At 36.1% G+C, this 12527-nt stretch overlaps 2 pseudogenes; both read left to right on the top strand.

Moving 5' to 3' along the window:
• The first annotated feature begins 7830 nt into the window (after positions 1–7830).
• Positions 7831–8014, top strand: LOC129246552 (U2 spliceosomal RNA; annotated as a pseudogene).
• Positions 8015–8589: 575 nt separating this feature from the next.
• Positions 8590–8774, top strand: LOC129246599 (U2 spliceosomal RNA; annotated as a pseudogene).
• Positions 8775–12527: the final 3753 nt, after the last annotated feature.

The raw sequence follows: 12527 nt of genomic DNA, 5'->3' as shown, positions 1-12527 counted from the left end.
ATAAAATGCGATACACTGCCACTGCTGCCATATTCATCGGAGTCATCAAGGTCTTCTTTGTTGTTGCGTGGTTACTATTTTCAACATCACTTAGCAATTAGTGAGTTTCATATTTATTCAAAGACAAAAAAATTACTACGGACTACAGAAATGCACACAGTAAGGACAATGACGGAAAAATGAAGATATCATTGTGTTAATAATCAGGATATAAGAAGCCAAAAAAATCTTTGATTTTGTAAAATTTATTAGATTTAGATGGCGCGCAATACGTAACAAGAACCTCAGACAACCGGCTGATTAAAAATAATAAATGTTGGATTTCAACTTCAACAGCAAATTGACTACAACTATGTTGCTAATATACTTATATAGTATGTAATTCAGTGTATGCATATACGTTAAACTGTGATATTCAGCCCTTTCATAGAATCTATTGTGGAAAACCTTCCAATACGAATGTCTTCTACGAATACAAAAAATTGTAATCGTGGGTTCCATATGTTGCCAAACTCAAAGGTAAAATTTTGATATTTCTACAACAGCTGGTCCAATGTAAACAAGAAAATTGACCAAAGAATTTTTTTTTTCAATTCAGCGGAATTTCCAAATGAAAATGTACTCGTTGACATGTGCGACTATATTAGAATTATTAACCAAAAATATTACCAAAATATTCGTTAATAAGAAAGTAATGCAGCTAAAGCGGAAATTGTCCATGCTCTTCAACTTGTTATGTCCACAACTGTATATACAAGGTGGCGCAAAAGTAACCTTGCGATGTTTTTTGGCTGTAATTTAAAAAAAAATAAAAAACTTTGATTCTTCTTGTGGATTATTTTTATTTGGTCTTTTAATTTTTTTTACATCAAGTCGAGAATATGTTGTCATGTAAATGGCCGCCGCCACAGTTGATTGCCATTTGAGCCCTTTTTATGGCATTATCCTTCACTTTGGCCAAAACTTCCGGCGATAGGTCCTCACATTCTTGACGGATATTGTCTTTAAGAGCTGCAAGAGTCTGAGGCTTGTTGACATAAACCCGCGACTTCAAAAAGCCCCACAAGAGAAGAAGTCTGGAGCGGTCAAATCAGGCGATCTTGATGGCCAGTGCAAATCGCCAAAACGGGAGATTAGGCGCCCGGGAAATGCATCCTTCAGCATATCGGTTGTGGCACGTGCAGTGTGTGCCATTGCACCGTCCTGTTGGAACCATATGTTTTCCTATCCCAATTCATCAAGTTGCGGCAAAATGAACTTGTTGATCATTGCTCTGTAGCGCTCACCATTCACAGTAACCGTTTGGCCCGCGACGTCTTCGAAGAAAAAAGGTCCGATGACTCCTCTAGCGAAAACAGCACACCATACAGTGACTTTGAGCGGGTGTGATGGCTCTTCGTGGGTTACACGCGGATTTTCAGTGACCCAGAAGCGTAAATTTTGCTTATTTACGTACCCGCTAAGATGGAAATGGGCCTCATCACTCATGATTATTTTCGATGAAAAATCATCTTCATCATTGGTGGTTATTAAGGACGGCTTGAGCGTATGTTAGACGCGATTGGCGGTCAGCAGCTAACAGCTGATGCACCGTCTGGACTTTGTACGGAAACATCTTCAAATCTTGTACCAAAATTCGCTGTAAAGACCGTCGACTGATACCCATTTGCGTGGCACGTCGTCTGGTCGATGTCGACGGCGCTGCCATGACATCCTCGGCTACAGCAGCAATATTCCTGGCCAGCATCTCGTGTTGTGCCAGTCTCTTCAAGGCGAGCGGCCAAACGTCGCAGTGTTTCACCAGTAGCCGTTGGACGGAGAGGAAATCTGCGACGACATTCACTTTGTGCCAAAGTCACCGACCGATTATTGGTCAAATAAATAGTCAGCAATTTTCCGCGTTCTGGAGCAATGTAGCGTAACATTGTTTATTAACTTGTATTTCGCATGTGTTTACTACACAAATGTCAAAACAGAACTGACATTAGGGGCCAATCGCAAAATTTATAGCATTTTCTAATAGGAGGATTACTTTAGCGCCACTTATTATTTACAAATGCATTGCAGGGGCTTTTGTTTGCTTTTACGAATTTATTTACAAACAAATGAAATATTGTAAATAAAACTGATACATATATTTTATAATGTTAATTAATATAATTGTAGTTTGATGCAATCAACAAGCATTATGCGTGAATGGCAACATTTCGTTGCATTAATTTTAACTGCATTGCAAGCAAAAATGCGGCTTGATTGGGCGACAATGAGTTGCAATTATTTACAGGTAATAACCCAACCAATGGCGTGGCACTATTGATCGTAGCGCGTGGCGAAAATTGCTTTGGGAATATAGTGTGTAGACACACATACACACACATTCTCACATACATGTATACACACATTTAAATGATTGTCTTTTATTTAATTTATCGAATATTTTTGCCAACAATGCGTGCATTAAGTGAAATAAATCTGTGAAAATTATGGTCATGCAAGTGCAACCAACAAACGATGTAGCCAGTATTTGGGCACCTGTGAAACGATTTTGCAGGCTGATACTTTTGCCTACTACTGCCGCCTGCAATTTATCCATTCAATTTAAGCGATTGGATGCAACGGTGTGGCATTGCCTAGCCAACGATCCAAAACTAATGCGCTGATTTATGACGATTTATGTTGGCAGTAATACAGAACAAAAAAAAAAAACATTAAATGCACACAAATTAATGGCGTGCATAAATAAATATATATATGCTTATGTTCATGTTGTATAACAAATGGGCCTAAAAAATACAGGGTCCTTCAAGTTCGATTTGCAATTTAAGTGGTGTTTTGTTTCGAAAGTTGCCACTGTTCGATTCTTTTGAATGGTGTTTACCAGCATATCATCAATTCGATAAAATAATAATACCGTAAAAATATATTTAAGTTTCACTAGGAAAATTGTGGATATGTGAAAACCCTCAGCTTCGAAAATTTTTCAATATTTTCGATCATTATACTCAAACAGGAGCCCCAAACGGAAAATAAAAAGTCTTTCAAAAGTAACGCCTTAATGTCAGTAGTAGTGAATAATTCCTACCTTTTCTTATGCCATCTTGGACATTTGTCAAGTAGACAGATGTATAATTTTACGCTATTAAGCAATGGGTGTTTTATTCCCGACTACAAAATACATATGTAAAGCTACATTATGTGGTTAATTTCATGAAAAAAAACCTAAAAGGGTTTTAGAGCTTTTTTTTCCCTTTTAATTTTCTTTAAATCTACCCGATCTCCTAAGAAATCTGAGTAGATCTTGTGGTGCCAAGGAGCACTTTCTTAACATATCAGTGCCAAAGACCTCAAACCTGATTCGAGCGAAGGCGGAGCAGACGCACAGGAAGTGGTCTGCCGTCTCATCCTCCTCTTCACAAGCTGGGCAGAGTTCGACTACCACTGATGCGGTTGGGGGGCTGTTTAGGGCCATGAGCTCAGTTTGGCTGTCTGTGCAGACACATATAGATCTACCTCTCCATCGGTTTTCCATAACAAAGTTCATCGCTTCTTGAACTGCATACACCTCCGCTTGAAACACAGATGCATGCATTCCATATTCTATCCTAAGATATTTATAGATTTTCTTTAAAGCGAATTAATTTTTTAACTCACGATTCACGGGGCGGTGGTTAGACTGAAGAATATCGCTGCAGAAAGTATTAAAGAAGTTGACCCTTTGTCAACTTAATAGAGCTCTGCAATCATCAAATATGGAAAATGCATACGGATTTTATCAATAATGATTACACAATTCAGATGGTGCCAGAATTTAAGCACTCAAATCGGGCGATTCGTGCGATCATCAGAAACAACATAGAAAATTCGTTAGTTCATCTCATCTTCTCAGACGAAGTACATTTCGGTTTGAGCTGAAACAAGCAAATAAACTAAATTGAATGATGATAATCACTTGTTAAGCTTTGGCGTCAATTGTGATCTGCTTCTATCATTTTTCCGGTGAATTAAAGTTTCACTGAAACTTATCTGCGGGCTTACCAGCAGACTTCTCAGAAAACAAATTTCGCGATATTATGGAGGAATTCAGCCATAAATCGCATCACTTAATGCCATTGTACTATTTGTGTTTTTTAGGGATTGAGTATTTGTAGAATACGAACGATGGCTGTTTCGGTTGTGTTAACCGCTTTATGCTGCGAAATGAAGAAATGAAGAAATGATAGCCAAGATGTCTAAATCTTTCTCCCGCGAAAGCACGACAGCAAAGGAGAAAGTGCTGAGAAGATTCTACCTCATCCTTCATACAGCTGACGCAAAAAGGACTCGAAGTAATACATAGTGTGCAGTTAGTACACACACCAAATCCGAGAGCTGAGATTCTGTTAACTTCAGAAGATCCCTCGAACGCCTCCGCTACACGTGGCCAGAAAGATTTCGAGACATTACAAGTTTGTCTACTTGCCCAGCGCTCGCTGAGTTAACGCGAAGACCATTTTTCCAGGAGCAGACCGCTAATGCTCCTCTTTTGCGAGGAAACTACTCAACAGGTTTATTGTCTGGCCAGCTTATCCACCTTGCAAATTCCCGCAATGTCGCTATGACCAGGTACCCAGATTAGCCTTAGGTAAAAGAATTCGGATATGAAATAAAATGGGGTCATTCATTCCTTACCAGCCTCGAATGCCTTTATTGAGCCCAGAACCCTAATATTTATTTTTTTTTAAGTTATTACATAAGTGAGTACCAATCAGCTCTTTCTTTGATTGTGGCTACCTCTGCTTGGGATACACTGCAGTGATCCGGTAACTTGAATTTGAGCCTTCATAAGGCTCATAAACACTTGGAGGCAGGTGTTGTATCCCGTCCACTTCTCCTTTGATGGAATATGAGTATTGCCCGCGATGTATACAGGTACCACATTTGACATTGCGTTGAGTGCTAGAGGAGTAGTAGTTCGAAGCGCCCCACTGATTCCAGCCTGATACCGGCTTTTAATTTTTCTCCAAATTCTTCATTGACGCCATTTTCTCCAGTGCGTTCTAATAGACAATGACTCCATATTACAAATTTGGCTTTATAATGGTACTATAGAGCCAAAATACAACTCTAGGCGAAAGGCCCTATCAGTAGTACTCTTGCATCCATAGAAGTCGATAGTTGCCTTTCTTATCTTTCCACAATGTTGGGCTTACTTGAAGCTTGCTATCAAGGTATTTCACCATGTCGGAAAGTACCAACAGAGCTCTCTATTGAGAGGAGTTGAAATCTGGGTATTTTATATTTCCTCCTGAATAGGATGAGCTCAGTCATGAGAGGATTCACCGATAGGCTTCAATCTGCTGCCCAACTAACAACTAAACAGTAAACGAATTGCTTCTTAAAGTTTAAGCTTAATTTTAAATATAATTGAAAGCAGTTTAATTTTCAATGAATTTAAAAACACATCTGCAACTTGAAAGACCCTGTATAAGTGCGTAATATTTATTACACGTATGCGTCTATATTTAACGTGAGAAATGTTTGAATTGACCATAATTTTTGAATGCAAGATTTGCCGCCACAGTTAATTTGCGGCATTGGATTGTGGTAAATTCGAATATATCAATTTTCATTTGGCCGCAAAGAACAAAGTGACCGGTTGAAATTTATTGAGGTAGAATGAGGATTAAATAATTTTATATCAAAAACAACGTCATGAGGCTTCAAGTACGGAATTATCTCAAATAATGAGATATTAATTCTTCATCGAATTTCTAGCGCTCTTAAATAGTTAGCTTAAAGCCATACTCTGATTGTTATAGTATATTAAGCTTAAGATTCAACAAATGATATTATTAATTCTATTATCTTCTATAAAAGTTTTTGCATTTTTTTTAAATTAATTCAATATATCTTGAGAATATTATGTATGTGAAAATATCAAGTCGACAAAGGAGCAAAATTGAGTAAGTTATGAGTATTTGAGGCGTGCGCTGCACCAAGTCGGGGCGTTCTCCTGCTCGAATTTAAAGCGGTTTCCTGAAACTTATCATATACAAAGTCCGTGAACATCAAAACTTAATTTTTGCTAGACTACATAATTCTCTGGGTATCTCGATGAGATTTGTTCTTTTGTAATAAATTCCAGTATTACAACAGAAAATTATTATATATTTTTTAAACGTTTTTTTGGCTTCTAAGTGTAAAAAAATTGAAAAATGGAAAAATTTAACCTGGAGAAACATCTCCTTCGACACATTCATTTCGATTTTCTGACTTCAGTTGATTCTGTTCCGAGTTATGGTGCACAATATAAAACAAGTTTTTTTCGAGACACCTCCGAAGACTCAATGTCACTCACTCAATTTTCAATATTTGGCATTGAATTTGGGAAGATGATTATAGAAAAATAAGTTTAATAAACTAATGCTAAACCGATTCTTAAAAAACAAGCAGAATTAATCCGAATGAATTAGGAAGAGGAGCCGCTTGTGGTAAACTTTCTCAGATAAAAGTAGCCTTGACAATCTCATCAAGCTTAAACTGTCCCAAAACTCATTTTGCCTTCAACAATGTCACCGCAGTGACTTTGCCCAGTTCAAAACAATCAAGCTTTATACTGCACTATAAATTTTCACGAAACCAATTACTGGGAAAGACGATTACTGCTTTTTAATTATTTTTTTTCCTTTAGTCGACCTTCAGGACGAGTTTCCCAGTTACTTTGTAAAGTACTTAGAACGCAGAATTTATACTTCAATCTTATGTTCCGTTACAGGATTTCCAAAGCAGTTGGCTTTTAAATTTTAAATTCAATGTTTGCGAAAAATGTTTTATTCCAAAATAAATCCAACTCAGTTTGACTTAAACATTAACATGGCTATAGCAGTTATGGTACTAAAAAAATAAAGCGAGTTAGATCCTAGATCCATATCATGATTGGTGCATGATGACCTCCATGTAAAAGTTTTTGCAGGTGATGTGCACTGGTCTCTTAACTCCGCCAACAAATCCTATAAAATTAAAAAATCTTACAAGAAAATTACAAAGTTTACGCTTTATATGAAGTGAAAAGTTCGGTAAAGAGGGTTCAGAGTGTTGATCATCCAGCAGCGAATATCCCGAAGAGTCACTTCGTTGCATTATTACAAAAAGGGCGTACAAAATAAAGTAAAAGTATGCCAAGAAAATGTCTTGGAAGATGCAGTGAATACATTAACAGGAAGTCTATCTCCCAACAAGATATGGCGCCGGCAAATAAAGAAAAAAGTCAGTCAGTTTTTAAGTCAGTTGAAGATTTTGCTAATGGCAGCCGAAATTTAAATCACATCGGCTACAAAAATGGAGTCGCCCGGAAAGTTCAACACCAAATTTTAAGAATATCAGGCAATTTCTTTCAACGACGGCATACATATAGGGTGGGCCATGTAAAATTTGCTTTTTGAATTGGCTATAAAAATAAAACTAATCAATATTTTTTCAAACTTTTTTTTTTATTTTGAAAATTGAACATTGTCATTTATGAATTTTTTTGAAGTGAAAACTTCTTTAGAATCGTTGGGAGTGATTTGAGGAAAAGTGAAACGAAAAAAGCGACCAACTTGGCTACGAAGCGTTATATTATATGTTGATATAAAAGTAGCGACGAACTAAATAAAAATTAATTTTATTTTTTCTTGTTTCTTGTGATTCGAACCAAGGATTTTGGATCGGAAGCTCACATTGCTAGTCGCTCGGGTACCGCGCCATGCTGTCGTCGCTGGCCTAAAAGTTATTTAGTTACGAAGCATTATATTATATGTTGATGTAAATAATTTTTGTGAGCGTGTAATTCTCAAAAGTTTTATTAGGTTTATTATTTAAAATGTATTGACTAGGTAGTGTGGTTATCAGCTTAACATCTGATAGATCCTCCATCGGAGGACAACAAATGTTAAACTGGTTTTTGGAAATGGGCGGAGTGTTTTAGGGGCTTGCTCCTTCTCTGCCACGGGTTGACCCGGTATTGCAGTACCGCCGGGATTTCGGCTTTGAATAAATACAAGAAAAAATATACTAATACATTTAGCTTTGGTGGGAAGAGCCATACATTTTTATATGAATACATGTAGACGAAAATGGAATTTTTTTTTTTGAAATTTGCATTGTAGGACATTTCTGATTATTTATTGAAAACAGTTTTTTGGTTTAGATACTGAAAGTCAGTTTAAGTGAATCGGTATAAATATTTCGTACATTAATTTTTGAAGTGAAAACTTCTTTAGAATCGTTGGGAGTGATTTGGGAAAAAGTGAAACGAATTACAACATATAATAAACGTAGCGACGAACTAAATAACTTTTAGGCCAGCACCGACAGTATGGCGCGATAGCCGAGCGGCTAGCAATGTGAGCTTCCGATCCAAAATTCTTGGTTCGAATCACAAGAAATAAAATTTTTTTTTTTTTGAAATATGCATTGTAGGACATTTCTGATTATTTATTGAAAACAGTTTTTTGGCTTTTCTATTTTTGGTTTAGATACTGAAAGTCAGTTTAAGTGAATCGGTATAAATATTTCGTACATTAATTTTTTTTTTGTGAGCGTGTAATTTTCAAAAGGTTTATTAGGTTTATTATTTAAAATGTATTGACTAGGTAGTGTGGTTATCAGCTTAACATCTTATAGATCCTCCATCGGAGGACAACAAAGTTAAACTGGTTTTTGGAAATGCGCGGAGTGTTTTAGGGGCTTGCTCTCCACCTCTGCCACGGGTTGACCCGGTATTGCAGTACCGCCGGCATTTCAGCCTTGAATAAATACAAGAAGAAATATACTAATACATTTAGCTTTGGTGGGAAGAGACATAAATTTTTATATGAATACAAGTAGACGAAAATGGAAGAAATTTGTAAGTCTGTTTCTTCGGTCCGTTTGGGTATTTTTTTTGGCAACATCGAAACTAAAGCATTTGTATCATATTTTATCTATCATAAGCCACTCGTATCATTTGTTGAAAGTGAAAACATTGAGGATGAATAATGATAAAATGAAGAAAATAAAATATGAACTTTATAGCAATATTATAATGAACCTATAATTATCCCGCTCCTAATGCTGCTTTCGTCTTATTCTCTCTCAGTTTGTTTTACGGAAGGTTTCACTTCTATCAAGTCTAACCGTTAGACTGGTATTTTTTTTTTTTTTATTAATACTTTTATTTGCAATCTATTCTAAGAACAATAAGCAAATTATATAACATTGTGGTTATTTGACATGTATTATTGATCTCCAGTGAAAACAATAATAATATACTTATATGTAATACATATATTTATACCAAGTTAAGGCTATACATGTGATAACGTTATATGAATATGTTGTAAACTTATTAATAATAGTGATTAGGTACGAAATGGGAGATCTAAAACATGTTGTCTTTTCAGTCTTATTATTTCATTGGTTTCATCTAAGAGAGTTATTGCAAGCGGGTTTTCATGATAACTTATCCTTTGCAAATATGCTGTACTGAATCTTTTAATCTCAGTTTTTATGAAACGAATATGTAAGTCTGAATGAATGGCTTTATTGGTAATGAACCAGGGTGCACTCGTTATCAATCGAAGGGTTTTCGACTGATATCTTTGTAAGATTTCTATATTAGAATTAGAGGCTGTTCCCCAAAGTTGTACGCCATATGTCCATACTGGCTTCAATAGGACTTTGTATAATAATAATTTGGTTTCAAGGTAAAGTGGTGACTTAGGTCCAAGCAACCAATAGAGTTTTCTTGTTTTAATTTTTAATTGGTTAGCTTTAGCTTGTATATGACACTTCCATGTTAATCGCTTGTCTAGGTGTAAGCCTAAATATTTTACACTGTTACATTTAGGAATAATGTTTCCATTGATCTGCAAGTCAGGACAGTCATTTCGCCGTAGTGTAAATAAAACATGTACAGATTTGTTGGTATTAACTTTAATCTTCCAGCAGTCTAACCAGACCTGCAAGTAATTCAATGCAATTTGTACTAGTGAGGTAGATTCGGTTGGAGAATAACTTGAAGCAAGAAAAGCGGTATCATCAGCATATGTTGCAATAAGTATATTTTCAGTTACTGGCATATCTGATGTGAAAATAGTATAAAGAACTGGACCGAGTACGCTTCCTTGAGGTACCCCAGCTTTGATGTATGCAATGCTAGATGTTTCATCTTTCACTTTCACGTAAAATGATCTTTCAGTCAGATACGATTTTAGGATTAAATATATGAATGAAAAATAATATCGTTCAAATGATTGCCACGACTGGCTTTACAGTAGGCCATTCGATCAACCCAATTTTAAAGCACATTTTCGATTGTTTGGGCTCCAATTTCATGAATGGCAACTTCGATTTCGTGTTTAAAGCATCAATCGTCTCTGGATGGTTCGCATAGCATTTGTCCTTAACGGCACCCCACAAAAAATAGTCCAACGGGCTTAAATCACAGCTCCGAGGCGGCCAATTGATATCGGAATTCAAAAACGGTAGCCAAAAGTTCGAGTGTAACTTTGGCAGTGTGACAAGTTGCACCGCCCTGTTGAAACCAAATGTCGTCCATGTCATCCTCTTCAATTTTTGGAAACAACTCGTTGAGCATGTCACGGTAACGCTCGCCATTTTCTGTAACCGCGGCTCCTCGCTCATTTTCGAAAACAAAATGGCCCGATGATGCCGCCAGACCAAAAACCGCTCCAAACAGTGACTCGTTGTGGATGCATTTGCTTCTCTACAGTAACGTGTGGATTTTCTGAGCCCCAACTCCGACAATTTTGTTTATTGACGTAGCCACCGATGTGAAAATCAGGAAAGAAGAAGAAGACTCACCTTTTTGGAAATAGGTTTTCAATATTTCCCAATTTTCTTCAAGCGTATAGCAACCCATTTCGTAAATGTCAAACCTTTAAGTAAATTATAAACACATTTGACATGTCATTTGTGTTACCATTCTCAAAAAAATAGGTGGTTCAAAAAGCAAACGCTATATGGCCCACCCTGTATTTATAGACTATAAGTTCCCTTATAGCACAATGCATGAAAAGTTGAGGTTCAATAAGCAAAACTGAGCTAACAAGCAATTGCGTAGTACAAAATTATCGGGGGGCTTTAACTCAGTGCTGTGTGACGGTATTTCTTATTTTTCAAAAACCAATCACACAGAAAAAGTGATAATTTGCCCTAATATGCAATGGCCGGTTGCTTAGTAGCCTTTATTAAAGTCACAAGCGATCTTTTTGAATATTTTTTTGATTTTACGGAAACGTTATTAATTATTAAAATAAAATTACCAAAACTACAATGAAATCTCAAAACTCGTTACTTTAATTTTTTCACTAATTTGAAGTTGTAGTAGAATTTCAGACATGGCCAAGTGCAAACAAAGTTTCCCAAAGCAACGTCTGATAGAATAATTAAATTCTATTTAATTTGTTGCAGCATTTGGCTTTAAAAAGTTCAAATATATGAATACAAAAATTGCCAAAATTAGGTACGCTTAAAGCAATCTGTGTCTTCTTCCCAAGGGTATACAAAATTAAATACCAAGTATTGATGAAAGGGGAAAAACGGCGCGTGGCATGGAATAGAAACACAATACTCGATTTATTGCCGCAAGGGCACATGTTTTGAAGCAGGAGCGCATACAAGGAGGGCTTTTTTTATTAGATGTCTAAGAGAAAGTTTTTTAAAGCACGACTTAGTTTTACAATATTCGAATTCTTTTATATATAATTATAATATATATAATTTTATATATATTATAAAAAAAGAAATTTTCTTATTTTGCAAGATATTGGCAAATGAAAATTTGAGATTTGAAACAATTTTTATCTCGCAAGCCCCTATGAGGACGCTAGTAGTTGATCTGTTGAATCCAAAGAGACATTTTGTACTTTTCACATTCAGTTTTGAGCAAACCGCTTTGGGGACCCTGCAGTTAGTAGTCTACAGCTTCTATTGGTTTCCGCGATTACGCTCAAGTCAATCGCAGTGCACAGTTCGTTTAGAGGAATGCTTATGCCCTCCATCTCTCCCTGAAGGTCAAGCTTAGAACCTTACCTTGCACAATCATCTGCTCTTCCTTTTCCCTCCCCTCCAGAGTGGCCGGAGACCCAACAAAGTTTGGTGTTGTGTTGTTGGATGAGCGAGAGCGACCTTCGGTATTCTTTAACACATCTTGAATTAATGTGCGCTGAGTGCCTTGATTGCCGCTTGACTATCAACAAAACTGGTATGGTTTGCCAGAGGTAAGCCCAGTAGTCTTACCATTTTTGCTGCTTTACAGAATGAAGAATTCTTGAAAATTATTTTTCTCAAAAAACAACTAAAAATACCAACTAATAAGATAATATTTCTTTTGCGAAGACCAGGATTTAAAATTTCAGTATATTTTAATGAAAGCTGAAATTTAAGAAAATATTTATTGCGGAAAATCTATGATATTCCAAAATATCGTGATATATAAACAATAAAAACTAGTGTTTAAATTTTTTTTTTAATTTCTTTTTTAATAAAATATTACATTCTTAATG

This window comes from Anastrepha obliqua, chromosome 4, assembly GCF_027943255.1.
Source record: "Anastrepha obliqua isolate idAnaObli1 chromosome 4, idAnaObli1_1.0, whole genome shotgun sequence".
NCBI classification, from domain to species: Eukaryota; Metazoa; Arthropoda; class Insecta; order Diptera; family Tephritidae; genus Anastrepha; species Anastrepha obliqua.
Note: the sequence above shows the minus strand (reverse complement) of the source record. Positions and strands in the feature narration are given on the sequence as shown.